A 17,031-nucleotide genomic window follows, 5' to 3' on the forward strand; every position below is an offset into this window, starting at 1 on the left:
CTGTTTACAAAAATGTAACAATCAGAGGTCATTTATTCTTAAAAAAATAGTGCGTGGAGTCCCTATGCGCGGAAGAAGTGAAACTTCGTAATGTGGAAATGAAAATAGGAAGGGGTAGAAATTGATTTTTAGTGAAATCATATTGTTTCTTTAAGACAAACTTTATTAACAATGCTTACAATTCACAATTGATCGCATCTTTTAATTATCATTTTCGAGTGGAGAAATATCCAAATCTATAACATTTACAATGGGATTATGATAACTAAAGTAAGATACGAAATGTTTGAGTTCTATTTTTTCAATATTTCTTGCAAAAACTGCATCAATGGTAGTTACCCCTTTGATTGTTGGATCATTCCTACCATTTATCATTTCCAATCCAAATTTGTCTTTAAGGAAGGTTAATAATGTTTCAGCTTCAGGTAACGAGAAATTCACATTAAAATCTCCAGCAAGGATCACAGGCCACTCACAATAATCAATTTCTTCACCGTCTGTCAGAGCTTGTGAACCTGCAGTGGATAGTGGCAATAGAGATTTTGCAGTAAATAATTTAATATGTCTCATGGCTGCATTCGGTGAAATATAAATGGCTATTAGAAAAGAGAAAACCTAACAATCAATTGATATTCACAAGAGACGTACCTTGACATAACCTTAAATCCGTCGCATTGTCCGTGGGATTGTTTTCACTCGTTTTTTACAATTGTTATTCACTGAGTTTGAAAATAAAATATACTACCCTATAAAATTATATATGTATCAAATCAAACTAAAACATTTATAGAAAAACAATTCGCGATCGCAACGCTCGAGTACGCCGTCTAGCGGGAGCCTGTAAATATCGGACATTAATTTATCACGTTTTCATTTAGTTCCATCAAAGTCATTGACTGAATCAGACGCCATTTTTTAGCAGCAAATAAGAAACAAAATTTCCCTAAGGAAAAGGCCGAAGAACTTGAAAAAAATCTCCAGAATATTAGTAAATCTTTCAGGAACAGAACACGCCAAACATTTGAAGAAAGATTCCTCAATTATTTTTAATTTCTATTATCAACAAACTTGCAAATGATGACTTCCGATTTCGGATACTGTTACAGATGTGTGTATTAAGGTAAAATGCATTTCTTCTGTCTTCAATTCATTACGAATTAAAGTGAAGTCAACATTGCTTTCGTCATTCCAGTGAATAAATATGAATTCAGAACATACAGAATTGTAATAGTTATAGCATATTCTTCTTCGTTATAGAATAGTATATATTTCTGTATCCATATAATTCGGAAAGCAACAATAAAAAATTATCCAAGTTACTTGAAATAGTGCCATTTGTGCTGATTCTTAATTAATTTAAATCGTTTTCTTGGTAAGTTTTTTTTTAATTTTGAAAGAATAAGTTCAACTAGAATTCAGCTATTCTGTTTTTAGCTACATATTCAAATTCATATCAATTATAAAATTTTGCTGTGTAGTATGTTATCTAAAAGTAATGAAGGTATAGACTATGTATCTATTATTTGAGAATAAAGTTTTCAAACAAGGAACTTATCATTTTGGAATTCTCCGGGAATCATAAATCAGGTAAGTGCAATGATTTTTACAATAAAAAATTTGCTTGTAAATATTTTTTTTTCATTTGATGATGGTTCTCTATAGAATGGTCTTTTACGTCTGATTAAGAACTATAAGAATAATAAAAAAAGAAACAATATGAAAGTTTTTATTTCAATGTTAATAATTCTTAAAATCGTTTTTTTTATCCTAAGAATTCTTTATTTTCCATTTTTTAGTTTATAATTTTTTGATAAAAATTGTTCTCAAAATACTTTTGAAAAATTAAATGGTATAACATTATGTGTTTATGTATACTTCTTGTATATTCCAATGTTTGAAATAATATGATTCAGAAAAGTATGGAATAAAAATTCGGTACTTACCACGTATTAACGCCACCGCCGCTACAGATTTGGCGGTTTTTAAGTGCAGCCAATCTACACTTAAAATTTTTGCGACAGTTCATAAAATAAAACACTTTATTTAAAATCAAAATAGTTAATTGGATTTCGGTGGAAAATGAGCCGATATAGAGTTTAGCATAGATTCAAAACAATCATATCGCCATATGAACTCTGATGAATAAGATTCCAAATGAAATAACATTTCCAAAACGTACGTTTGCCAAGATAAAGTTTTATGTTGTGGGAATTGGTACATTTTCGTTTTTTCGGTAAAATATTTCCCTCCTGAAAAAATAAAATTGCATCTTGTTTTGTTTTTGGCAAATCCCAAAGACGAATATTCGTAGCACTAAAAATGGCGACAAAAAAGAATTGTTTTTTTTTGTTTTGTTTTTGTTTCGTCAGCATTCTTTATTTTACGTTTCTTAGTTTCTAAATAATGATTTTTATTGAAACTTGAAATTTTTTGATAAAAATTGTTGTCAAAAAACGTTGTTTACAAAATTAAATTTCATAAAATTATGAGGCTTATGTATACTTTTTGTTCATTTTAATTTTTGAACTAATATGATTCTTAAAACTATAGAATGTAAAGTTTAAATGGGCCTTTCATGTTATATCATTAAATTTAGTAATACTATTTCTCGGGCATTAGGTTTTAACTCTTATAAGAATATACATATTTTTTTCTGTTAATGTACAAATATTTTTCCGATGTATTTTGGATATTCCTTCTCTAATAAAAAGAGATACCATTTTGTTTTCGGTTGTACAAGAAAGAAGATCAAGCATTTTTCTTTTTTAAATTTAATAAGCCACATTAAAGAAGGAACGTTGCAATGCTACACGCTACATTAACGACGTCTCCAGAGTAACTGAATGACGGTTCATATGGAAATCGCAGGTAAGCGTCTCATACAACAACGCCCCCTATAGTTCGTTGCGATCGCGAATACTTTTATGACTTTTATTATTTTTATGCTAGTGAGAACCAAAACAATATGGAAATGAATGAGGAAAAAACTGGATCCTACCACGTGATTTCCCGGGCAATAAAATTGTAGCGTTAATTGTAGCACCAATAAAATTGTAGCATATAAAGAGTTTCCACTATAAGGCTAGAATGTGTCACAGTATGACTTTATTTGCAATACTTCCAGTCTAAATCTGTGTAACGCTGCACTGCGGTAAAAAGCTTAAATACTAAATAAGCGAAGAGCCTATCGTTTTCTTTTATAACTTCTTATTGAATTAATATAATTCCTTTCAATTGTTCGGTTATTTGTTTTTTTCTTATTTCTATAAAATACTTGGATTTTTTTTCTCCTCAGTATTTATTGTTAGATTGATTTATTTTATCTAAGGAAATCACGCGTCTTGGCATCTAAAGTAAATAATGATTTGATTTAAGAAATTTTAATATCTTTTTATTTTTCTTACTTTTAAATACACTTACATGATGATAAAATATTTATATGCATGATAAGGGAAATACTTCAGAAATCATTAAAGTTGGAAAGCGCCTAGCATGCTTCAAGAGATCAAAAACACCATTCCTATTCTCAAACCACTAGACGAAAACGAGGAAAGCAAAATAGATTTAAAAAAAGAAAAAGGAAAAAAAAAAACGCAAATTTTCCAATGAAAATATGGAAAATTAAGTAGAGATGAAAAACAAAATAAGAAAAACTGCGGTAGTCGAGGGAAACAACTGCGCTGAAAGTGGCAAATCAGGATTGGATGCATTTAAAAGCCTGTATTGAGGGTTGCTAATGGATTCATGTATTTGGAAGGGAATCGACATTCATATGAATGAAACAAGATTCCAGAGCTTTAAGATGAGCTGATGCGACAGCGGTGGGAAAGAAATATGGCTTTCTTGAAATTAAATTTAGGCCCAAAGTTCCAATAATGTGTGGTGGCGGCAATAGATGGACGAATGATGGACATATTTGCACACTATTTAAAAAATAACAAATGACTTTTGAAAAAAGTGGAAGGTTCTCATGTTTCTTATTCTTCTCCCAAATTTCTCCCCAATACTTAATCCAGGAGTTTCCTTGTCTTCTGGATTGGGTTCAAAATTACAAAGCTACGGAGTTGAACATTGGTAGTCGTAAACCCAAAAATTGGGTCGGCTGTTCAACGACAGTAATAAAATGACTTGCAGTGAGTTTTACAATAGTAACAAAATGGCGCTGTAAAAATCCTTTTCTAAATAAAAACATAGAGTTCGATCACAATATGATATTTTTTTGCTTAATATTTTACATCCTAGAAGTTACTATACGATGAATACAGCTATTATTATTATTTATTTATTTTTTTAGCTTTATAATTGGGTACTTGCAGTTCAAGAAGAAGATGACCTCCCATACTAACATAGTGAAAATCAAAAACACAATATTACAGAATTTCTTTATCTAATTGCTAGCTGTTAATTTCAAAAAATATCTTCTATATTTTGCACCTTTTGCTTGAGGATTCTCTTCTTACTTAATTAAATCTGCCATTTTATTTTCAAATAACTTGTCTTCATCATGATAAATATTTTTGAACAATAATTCACACAAAATGGACGAATTTAGGTTTAGGGAAAACCTCTATGCTAAATGAGTACATTTTAAGTCTTGATTCAAATCAGATACAGTTTGAAGTCGGATTTTCAGATGCTAACTTCATAAAACAAGCAATTATAATTATCATGAAACTGTTGCTTGAAATTCATATAATTTCTATTTAAATTTCAGATGAAACAGAGTTGAAATATTGACGGATTAAAAAAAAATCTGTACTTTGAATGTTTATTTCACGAAGTCAATACTACCAACAGGACTTTTCACATCCATAAGGAAATTATAAACATTAAGATTTACAAATTAACATTTAAGAGAGTAAAAGAAAAAAAAAGTAACGGAAAATAATAAAAAGTTTTCAAACGCTAACACATTATGGACAACAATCATTAACAAATTGGGATTAGAAGCAGCATTGAAACCTGTTTGATTTACTGATTAAATTGAATTATATTTCGTATAGTTTGCTTTTGTTCCACCCTCCTTTATTTCCATCCGATAATCAAACTGGTTTTGGTTTTCTTAATTTTTTCTTTACTTTGATTGAACTCGATAATTATTCGTCCTATATTGTTAAAGTTTTTATCTTTTTACGCTCGAATGCGGGTATTATTACACATATTTTTTCTACAAAGATGTATTAAGAGTGATGAGTGCAAAACCCATTTATACAAACAGTTACATTTCAAAAATTAGAATTTCGTTTGTTATCCTTAAAAAAAGGACACGTGTTATCCATAAAAATGATAAGGAATCAGCTTCCACTTTAAAACAATTTAAAAAAATAAACTTACATCAAATGTAATTCGACATTTAATGTCTGTTGAAATACATTTCCCAAAAGTCAAAGCATTTTAATAAGAAATAAAATATCCTATCATTTTATCAGCCCTCCTTCCTTCCCCTCCCCTCCCTATTCACGTCGGTTTCCTTTGAAGTCAGCACTCGATGGTCCATTTTGCGTAGGAGGGAAATTCTCTTGGGAGAAAACCAAAACGACAGTTTGCGACATAGAAAATACCTGAAATCCCTGATACAAAATTCTGGCAGAGAGACATCGTTGTCCATGTATAGGTAAGCGGATGTAATTAATGATTTATTTATTTAAAAGCTCTATGCTTAGTGGAAAATCTGTCATTCTTAATTCTCCGCTCTGGGACTTCCATTTCAAATGTCGATTTTGTAAATTGTTAATGGCGCCTAAGTGCAATGATTCTACAATAGCTTCTGCAATCTTGTAATCTGTCCGTGTGTGCATTGTGATGCAAATTAACTTGAATATGAAATTGCTCAATTTTTACTAATGTCTTTATTTAATCTTATTTCCTAAGTAGATTTCCTTTTCACTCAATCAAGAAACTATGGCGATTCACCGATTTTACGTGGTTTAGATATTTATCGTAGTGCCTTGTTGTTATCGTCCTTCTTTTACGAGAATTTTCGGGAAACTGCACGAAAAATAGATAGATCAATAACTTAATACAATTGTTGCTTGTTTATGAAACCAATTTCGGAAATTTAGAGTTAAAAGCTTACTTTCTAAGGATTTCTCTTTAATAGATAAACGCACAATTTTTTGAATAAACTTCATCAAAAGCAAGGTGTTTCCAAACTGACGAGAAAGTAGTTTTGATAAAATTGAAAAAATACACGTTTTTAATCAAAAATCATGTATTTATTATAGAATTATAAAGTAGTATGTATGTCAGAGTCATTATGCCTAAATTTGTCCAAATTTCGTTGATATTCAATATTTTCTCTCTTTGAAAAAAAAAAAGGGCATTACGTTTAAATTCATGATCTGGGCGGCCCATATGGTGACTCAAACAAAAAATGACACGACCTATGAATGAGTAAACAAATGATTCAATACATCTCTGAACAGTGAAAACATGTTGTTCTTTTTCCCACAAGAACAAATTGTTAAGATAAGGCGTTCTGCATTCTAATTCCTCATAAATCTATCACTCCTTATCTCCCCTTCTGCTGACCAGACGAGTGGTCCTCTCGCCGTTCAAACCACCTTCCTCTAGCGTCCACCATGTAAAAGGGGGCGACCACAAACGATTTGTAGCTTACAAATTATCAATTTGTAATTGTGGGATATCTATTTCACTGAGGAAAGCAAAAGCAGCCTCCCACATATGGCGCAAAATTCTACTTTTGCGTGAATTTTGAAACACAGTTTTAATACATAACGGTATTTGAGAATTAACTGACGTTTGAGACTATTTAGGCCACTGGGGTAAACTAGCCATATTGCTAGGCAAATTTCGGATGATGATTTTAGCAATACTGATTTTGATTGTTAACTTTTATGTCATCAGATGCATATTTTAGCGAAGCTATGAATCACATATTTTAGTACTGTCTGTCATTTGAAGATATGTTTCCAAACCATTCAATTTATTCATAGTAACCTTAATTATAAACTTATGCGTTACACAGCTTGAATCACCAAACGCGTATTTTGAAATGGCATCCCCGGTAAATGTTCTCCACATTATCTCGAACAGAACTTAAATGTTCGGTTTACCTCTTTTATAAAATTTTCATTTTGATTTTTTTAAATATATTTTTCAATGCAATGCTATTTTCTATGCAGAGTCATTACTCAACTTATTTTATTAAATTAGGACTCTGAAGGAGGAGGTATGAGGTGTTTTGCGGAACCCTATGGTTTCATGGAAAAATGACCGAGGTTCTGAGACTTAAGATTTTTTAACAAGTAAACATAATATTTATTTTCAATCAATTATCCATAATTTATTTAATATTTCGGTTTCCTATCCTGAAGTATTTATCTAGAATGAAAATGGAAAAAAAAAGTAACACATTTTTTCTGCTATAACAATTCGTTGAATAAATTATATGAAGGATGTGCATTTATAAAAATAAAAAGTATCTCATTAAGTATCTCACTTTGAGCTCTTCAATTTAAAATGAAATAACTAAATTGAAAAATAGAGAATTACGTTTCATTGATAACTATAATTCTCCACTTATACATACTTTTTTTTCTTTGAACACCGTAACTTAGCTTATTTTATTCAATTTCATCTTATGTATACACCAATAACAAATTCATAATATTAAATATTTCCCTCTTCACATTAATTATTTTCAATTCAAAATAATTAGCTGTCTTTTTTTCCAGTTAGTATATTCATAGCTGCTAATGGATTGTGTATATATATATATAAACAGATATAGGACAAAATAATAGGAACACCTGTGTATAGTGGTACTATGTACAGGTGTTCCTATTATTTTGTCCTTATATATATATATATATATATATATATATATATATATATATATATATATATATATATATATATATATATATATATATATATATATATATATACATATATATATATATATATATATATATATATATATATATATATATATATATATATATATATATATATATATATATATATATATATATAGATAGATAGATAGATAGATAGATATGTTTATATTTGAGCTAAAATCAATCCATGATATCAGGGCTACATCCCTGATATCATGGGTTGATTTTAGCTCAAATATACCAGTCGTGAACCAAAATACTTCTTCAATAGCTTTATTTAAAGGTAGGCTGTTGGTGGTAACAGTTAGCACCCATTCTCCACACTGGAGGTGGGTGGACAGCACTTTCGTGCGAGATCACATCATGTTGAAAAGATCACATCCTGTTGAAAAGACACGTAAAAAGGATTGTTCCTGCATTATATACTAACAGAAAATGAGGTAAAAAGGCTCAAGTCGTGCATACCTTGTAACTCTACGCATCATCGATAATCATTTAATGCTTCCTAATATGGAAGTGAAAGAGGGAAAGATTTTAAAAATAACTCAAGAACTCAACTTTGAAATATAAATCTAATTATAATTCATTGGTATGTTTTCAGCCTTGAAGTCCCAAAATAGAATATTTCTACGCATATTCTTTACCAAAGACATTTTATGAAAACGAAGCTTTTATTAACACAAAAGTAATTTCATAATTTTGTATTATATATATATATATATATATATATATATATATATATATATATATTTTTTATATATATATATATATACCCCGGATTTGTCCGAAATGGATTTGCACATGGAAGAATTGTATAAATTAACAAAGAAATTTATTAGCAAATAATTTTAACCTTGGATTTGCCCAAAATGGATTTGCACATGGAAAAATTATATAAATTAACAAAGGAAAAAAAAGATTTTTAGTAAATAATTTTAGCCACTGATTTGCCCGAAATGGATTTGCACACGGAAAAATTTTATAAATTAATAAAGAAATCTTTTAGTAAATAATTTTAGCCACGGATTTGCCAGAAATGGATTTGCACATGGGAAAAGTATAAATTAACAAAGAAAATTTTTTGTAAACAATTCTGGCCACGGATTTACCCGAAATGGATTTGTACATGGGAAAACCAAATAAATTAACAAAGAAAATTTTTTGCAAAAATATCTACAATAATATACGATTAACTCAATGGTTTTATAAAGAATTTTATAACTTTAGTTGGGTATCCATTATTATTTATCTAATTTTGAAAAAGTTTATCGATTTGTTTTTTGGATAAATAGATATTATTATTGCGGACTTTTGCGGATATAATCGTGTGGGCTGATAAAAAGATTATACCTTTTTGTTTCCAGATTTTTTAAAAGAATTCTATCCCTTTTTTTGGATTATTATTTTTTTTTCTTCCCAGTTTTTGTTATTTTTATTATTAATTTTCTTTCCCCTCCTTTTCTTCATTAATCTGTAATTTTCCTTTGTTTTATCTTCATTTTGAACTTATTTTATGAGTTCTATTTACTTGCAGCTTACGCGCAATAAATAAAACTTATTGTTTTTCTTAATTTTCTTCGTGTTTTTTTATTTATTATGTTATATATATATATATATATATATATATATATATATATATATATATATATATATATATATATATATATATGTAATACAAAAATTAAATACTTTTGTATTAATAAAAGAATTAAATCTCTTTCGTTTTCATAAAATGTCTTTGTTAAAGAATAAACGTCGAGAGATTCTATTTTGGGAATTCAAGACTGAAAACATACCATTGAAATATAAATAGATTTATATTTCAAAGGAAGAGTTATTTTTAGAATCGTTCCCTTTTTCAATTCCATATAAGGAAGCAGAAATGATTTTCCTTAATGCGTAAGGATACAAGGAATGTACGAAATGTGCCTTTTTACTTCAAATCTATGTTGGTATAAAACGTAAGAACGCATAGTTTTGCGTGTCCTTTTCATAATTATGTGATCCTGATAAGCTGTTCCGGGATTGTCCGGAGTCTTGTCCACTCCCCCTCCTTTGCAGGAGTGGGGACGTGAATTGTTAGCAATACCAGCCTACCTTTAAATAAACCTGTTTAGAACGTCTGATGGCTTATGACTGCAATTATTTCAAGCTAAATACAACACTGATAACAGGGTTGGAGCCATGTTATTACAAGTCGACAGGATAAATCTTGCGGAGGAAGTTTACCCATTTTTATCTCGCAGAAACTATGCGTATCGGAGGCTGACAGCTTAGTGGAAATTTTCCATCACCCCCGGAGGAGAAAAAAATCGGCAGTGAAAAAAACGTTGAAGGAAGGATGGCGATTTTCCACCCGTACTACTTGTACCTCGTCGCGCCTGAAATGCTGATGTAAAAGGAAGGAAGGACGTTGGCTGGAGATTGTCCCCTGAAACCAGTGAAAGTATCCCATCCGATGACCCTACAGTGTCCCATCCATCGAGTTCTTATGTTCATTAGTGCTCAAAAAGAAATTTCACTTTGGTTCAAATATGAATTAGTCTCTTACAAGAATTGTTTTCTGAAAAAGGGAAAACAAAAGAGAATGTGCGCGAATTTTAATCATGAATATTCATGAATTGCTACGATTTAAGTGCGCGAAAGAAAAAAAAAAAGTGATATATTTTGTGTCTCTCGTCAAAGAAAAATAGATGAAGGTCAAAAGAAAGTGTGACAAATGGAAAGGATTGACTGTAGATATATTTTTTTTTTCCTCTCTCATTTTTTTATCTGTCTCAATGTTATGCTTAAATATTTTAGTAATATTGGATATGAGTAGTAATTTAAATATTTTATTTTGAATAATGGAATAGAGTATTATTAAGAGTTAGCTTGTATTTCTTGTGTTTATATATATTTTTTTTTATGTAACATTATGATATAGTATTGTATTTATCGTGCTTCTAAAATGTTTTTAAAGGAAATAAATGTGATTCAAACGTCGATCAAATTAGTGACGGCAAACAAAATTAAGTTATTATTTAAACTTTTGTTTCCAAATGATTTTTCTAGATTAAACCGTAACAAAATTCTAAATTTTTCTGAATTTTCTTTTGAACCTAACGATGAAGAATTTTCAAACAAACTACAAGAAATTTGTAATACTTTCAATTTTTCGGACTTAGTCAAAATTTCAGACATTTTAAATATTTCCAGTGAAGGAAATAAAGATGAAATTGCCAAACACATCTTAACTTGTTTATGCGATTTCAATTTTTTTAAAAATTCTTTAGTAATTGAAAATCCCTCTGAAGATGAGGATGAAACTAAACAATTTCAATGTAAACAAACTCAAACTGATTTTGAATCACATTTACCAATTAAAACTTGTGTAAGTCAATTTACACAAGCTTGTTTAAATTCTAAAATGTATGTTGATAAAGAAATACAAACTCATGTTTATACTGATAAAGATATGGCATCCTATAGTCAAAATTCTAGTAATGATTTAAATAATAGAGAACCTGAAACTAAATTAATAGTTAATTTCGCGTATGTTGAAGCAGTTACTCCTATTTTTAAAGGAGAAAAACACGAAAATATAAATTCTTGGTTTGAAAATTTTGAAACTCATGCTACCTTATTTAAATTGTCTGATATGCAAAAATTTTTATTTGCTAAAAGATGTTTGAAGGGAAATGCATTAACTTTAATTAGAAGTGAAACTCATTTAAATTCTTATGAAAAATTAAAAAATCTTTTGCTTGAAGAATTCGGACTTAGTTGTAATAGTGCAGAAATACATGCAATGTTGCAAAAAAGAAAGCAAAGGTATAATGAAACACTTCAAGAATATTTCCTAAAAATGAAAGAAATTGCAACTCAAAGTGATATTGATGACTTAGCTCTAATCACTTACATAATTCAGGGAATACCAGACCAAACAAATAATAAATCAATTCTTCATGGAGCCAATAATCTTTTTGAATTTAAACAAAAACTTAAAATTTATGAAAAAATTAAAAGTGACTTAGACAAAAATAAATTTCAAAATAATAAGGGACCATTTATGAATAAAATGGAAAACCCAAAATATGACATTAAGTGCTTTAAATGTAATGCACCAGGACATAAAGCTCTGGCTTGTCCTAAAAATAAATGTGTAACCCCGAATGTGACAAAACCCAAAATACATCATACAACACAGGAGATCCCAATAAATCAGTGTAAATACTGTTCGAAGAAAGGACTTTGGAATAAATTTCACATGGGCTCCTCGTGTGTTAACAACCCTAACAATGTTGTTGAAATGAACGTTCAAAATATGACAAATAATCAATAGCAATTAATAATATCCGGATATAAAGTTGAAAATGGATATAAAGTTGAAAATGGATATAAAGTGGAAAAAAAATACCTAAAGGGACATCCAAAACAAAATAAAAATATAAACAAAGAGATATTATTGAATGTTGATACCGGGTCAACATCTATATATATATTTCTCTTACACGGCGATAAAAAATAGCCTCATTACAACTCCCCGAATGGCAACGCTAGAAAATCTGCCAATGATTGCCGCTAAAAATGTCACATGCTAAATCTATATTAGATGGATCAACATATAGCGCTTATAAAAACGGAAACTGAAATAACCAGAGTGTAAAATATTATGTACTTATGCGCATCGTATTTTTTGTTAAATAATTTATTTATTATATATCAGTTTATAGATGGTAACGAGAAGAGTTTTGTGGTTGCTATGGTGACTAATTAGAATGTAAATTGTTTTTTTGAGAGAGTGTGAGATTTGTTTTTTGGAACTGCGATGCTGTAGTTTTATTGTTTAGATAATAAATCTTTCTTTTATATTAAACGTGATAGTAGTTTCATTAATTATTTGATTCGAAGTCCTTGGAGTTTTATTTGAGGTCAGTTTATTTTGTATTTTTTTACAAGAGAGAGCATTCTCACCAAATGAGGTTTCTTCCGAAATTCAATGTTTTTCCATTGCAATTCACTTATTTCAATTTTTAATAGGCTTAATTATAGCCAAAATTTTAACCTTTTTAAAGAGATATTAGTTTTAGAAATTTTATCTTAAGATTTTATACTATAGCACATTTCTAATAGGTTTAACGAATTACATGACATTTATTTGAATTCAAATTTATTTTAATGACTTTATTAAAATAATTATATAAAATATTAAGTATTTACTAAAAAGATGTAATTTTTTTTTAAAAAAAAGTTGTGATATGGATTTGACTGATTGTTTTGAATTCTTAAATTTTTGTGCATTTGCAATGTACCTAAGTTAGTAGCGAGCGAAGCGAGCTTGGTTTGCGAAGCAAACCATATTAGATTGCGTAGCAATTTTTGGGGGTTGGCGAGCGTTAGCGAGCATGGGGCACAGCCCACTAGTTGAATATAATACCAAAAGATTTGGTGTTAAAATTAAATATTCCTATTAAAAAATGTGAAAAATTAAATGTTACTCAAACGAAAGGACAATTAACACTTAACGAAATTTGTGAGTTTCCCCTTAAGATAGGCGAAATTGTTAACTCAGCTAAGTTTTTTATAATTGATACTGATTTACCATATGCTTTATTAGGGTTGCAGACTTGCAAAGATTTTTGTTTGTCTATTGACTGTGTCGAGCCAGTTGTTACTCAATTTGGTAAGAGATTGATCACCTCTGCTAATTCTAACAATGACAACTTATCTTTGCACATTAGACAGCAAAATGCTCAAAATGTTAAGGTTAAAAATGATGAAAAAATAAAAGTTGATGATGTTTCAGTAAAAGTAAACATCGAAAAAAATAATGTAAAGGGTAACAAAAATAAAAAGAAGAGGAAAAATAGGAAAAAGAAGAAATGTCCAAAAATTTCAAATGATTCGAAGATAGAACTAGGTAATGAGTGCGCACATTATCAGGTCAATATCGACGAAAAAATAAAAAATGAGAACAAAATAGAAAATGTGGACTTAAAAGAAATTTTAAAAGGTTATGATGATATTTTTGCAAAATATAAACACGATGTGGGAGAAATCAGAATCGAACCGCAAAGAGTCAGGTTAACATCAGATTTACCTATATCTCTAAGGCCTTACAAAACATCCCCAAAACAACAACAGGAAATTGATTTACAAACAGAAGAATTGTTAAAAAATAACATTATAAAAGAAAGTTCATCCCCTTATGCTGCCCCTGTAACTTTAGTCTTTAAAAAAGATGAAAATAAAAAGAGTCGTTTATGTGTTGACTTTAGAAAATTAAATCAAATTACAAAAACAGATTCTGAACCTCTACCTTTAATACAGTCTTTAATTGAAAAATTATCTAATAGTTGTTATTATTCTAAAATAGATTTATCACAGGGATATCATCATGTTCGTATTCATCCTGATGACACTGAGAAATTAGCATTCGCTACTCACAATGGTCTATTTGAATACTTAAGATTACCTTTTGGCTGGAAGAATGCGCCAAGCATCTTTCAACGTACAATTCGCAGAATTTTAAATAAACATAAAATTAAATTTGCTGCAAACTACTTTGATGATATCATTATATTTTCTAATTCTTATGATGAACATTTAACCCATCTTAAAAAGATTTTTGATATTTGTAAACAAGAAAACTTAAAATTAAAACTTTCAAAATGTTCATTTTTGCAAAAACAAATAGAATTTTTAGGATATGAAATAAGCAATGGAATTGTGTCACCCGATAACCATAATATTGAGGTTATTAAAAAATTATTACCCCCTAAAAATGTAAAATCATTGCAAAGATTTCTTGGATCAATAAATGTTTACAATAAATTTATTGATAGTTATGCAAGTATTCGACATCCTTTAAATAACTTGTTAAAGAAAGATGTAAAATGGGTGTGGTCAGAAAAATGTCAACAATCTTTTGAACTTTTAAAAAATGCTATTATTTGTAAACCAATTTTGAAAATTTTTAATCCTAATCATGAATGTCATCTTTTTGTTGATACATCGTTAGTTGGAATTGATGCTGTGTTAAAACAGACAGATGAATGTGGTGTATTGCATCCTGTAGCTTTTCATTCTCGTTCCTTAAGGTACTATGAAAAAAACTATGCAATTACAGAACTTGAATGTCTTGCTATTGTAGATTCTTTAAATAAATTCCATCATTATCTTTTTGGCCAAAAATTCACCATACATACTGACCATGCTGCTTTAGTTTGGCTAAAAAATTTTAAAAATTTAAAAGGTAGATTATTTAGATGGTCATTATTGTTAAGTATGTATGAATATGATATTAAATACACAAAAGGTTGAAGCAGATTGGCTTTCGAGAGATGCAACACATTCACTTGTCAAAATTAATTGTAAAAATAATAATCATGTTTCACATTTGTTAAAATTGGATGAAATTGTTGAAGCTCAAAGGAAAGATAACTTACAAGGTAAATTTGTTGATATCAATAATGTATTGTGCGTACGAAAGAAAAATTTTACTAAAATAGTTGTTCCATTTTCGCTAAGATTAAAACTTCTGCAAAGTGCTCATGATAAATTTAATCATCCAGGAGTTCAGAAAATGATTAACTTAATAACCCCTGTTTATTATTGGAATAACATAACTTCAGATATAACAAAATTTTGTAAACATTGTCATACGTGCCAATTAAATAAAAAACCGCGACAAAAAAGATTTGGATTATTACAAATCCAAATAGCAACAAATCCAAAACAAATTAATAGCATGTTAATCAGTCATTTGACTTGCTAGCAATAGATAGTGTTGGTGGATTGAATTACTATAATTCAACAAAAAAATATTTAACTTTAATTATTGACCACCTCACAAGATACATTTGGGCTTTTGCATCAAAATCCATTAGCTCAGAAACCTATACAAATTTTTCACATCAAATTTTTCAAAATCAAATTCCTAAATCCTTGTTGAGTGATAGAAACGCTGCCTTTACTTCTTCTCATTTTAAAAAATTTTTGAAGCATAATAAAATTCAACAATTATTGACAACTGCACATCATCCGCAATCTAATGGCAAGGTAGAACGCCTTGGTCAAACAATAATTACGAGTTTAAAATGTAAAATCAATGAAAAACCTACTAAAACTCCATGGCCTACTTTGTTAAAAGATATAGTTAATACTTATAACTTAACTCCACATTCTGTTACAAAATTTCCACCTGCATACCTCATGCATGGTAGACTCCCCTATGAAAATCCCTTAAATGAAGGATTCTATCCACCTGTTGAGGAAGCTAAAAAAATAGCAATTCAAAGAACCAAAGAATATCATGAAAGAAATAAAATCTATTATGATGCTAGATTTTTAGATATAGATTTTAAAACTGATGAATTAGTTATGTTTGAAGAATTTACTTATCCTAATACGAGGAAGTTGTCACCTCCTTTTAGTGGACCGTATAAAATTCTTCAAAAAATTTCAGAAACTAATTACAAAATAAATAAAAAGAATATGTTGAGTAAACAAAATTTTGAAATAGTACATATTTCAAAGCTTAGGAAATATCACAACCCACAAATGTTGAAATTAAATCATGAATAAATGACACTTGTTGTCCAGTTCGTTTTGCATAAAAAATTTTTATATTTTTGTGTGAAAAATTTTTTCGAAAATTTTAGTAGATTAGTTATGTAAATATTTCATTTTTCTTTCTGTTTAATTGACTAAACAGATAAATTGCATAATCATGTTTTTCATATTTTTGTCATTGTAAATAAAATGTCGTTTTCATAAAATGTCTTTGTTAAAGAATAAACGTCGAGAGATTCTATTTTGGGAATTCAAGGCTGAAAACATACCATTGAAATATAAATAGATTTATATTTCAAACGAAGAGTTATTTTTTCAATTCCATATAAGGAAGCAGAAATGATTTTCCTTAATGCGTAAGGATACAAGGAATGTACGAAATGTGCCTTTTTACTTCAAATCTATGTTGGTATAAAACGTAAGAACGCATAGTTTTGTGTGTTCTTTTCATAATTATGTGATCCTGATAAGCTGTTCCGGGATGGTCCGGAGTCTTGTCCACTCCCCTTCCTTTGCAGGAGTGGGGACGTGAATTGTTAGCAATACCAGCCTACCTTTAAATAAACCTGTTTAGAACGTCTGATGGCTTATGACTGCAATTATTTCAAGCTAA

Source organism: Parasteatoda tepidariorum, chromosome 1 (assembly GCF_982258835.1).
Source record: "Parasteatoda tepidariorum strain Cologne lab strain chromosome 1, Ptep-v5.0, whole genome shotgun sequence".
Lineage (NCBI taxonomy): Eukaryota > Metazoa > Arthropoda > Arachnida > Araneae > Theridiidae > Parasteatoda > Parasteatoda tepidariorum.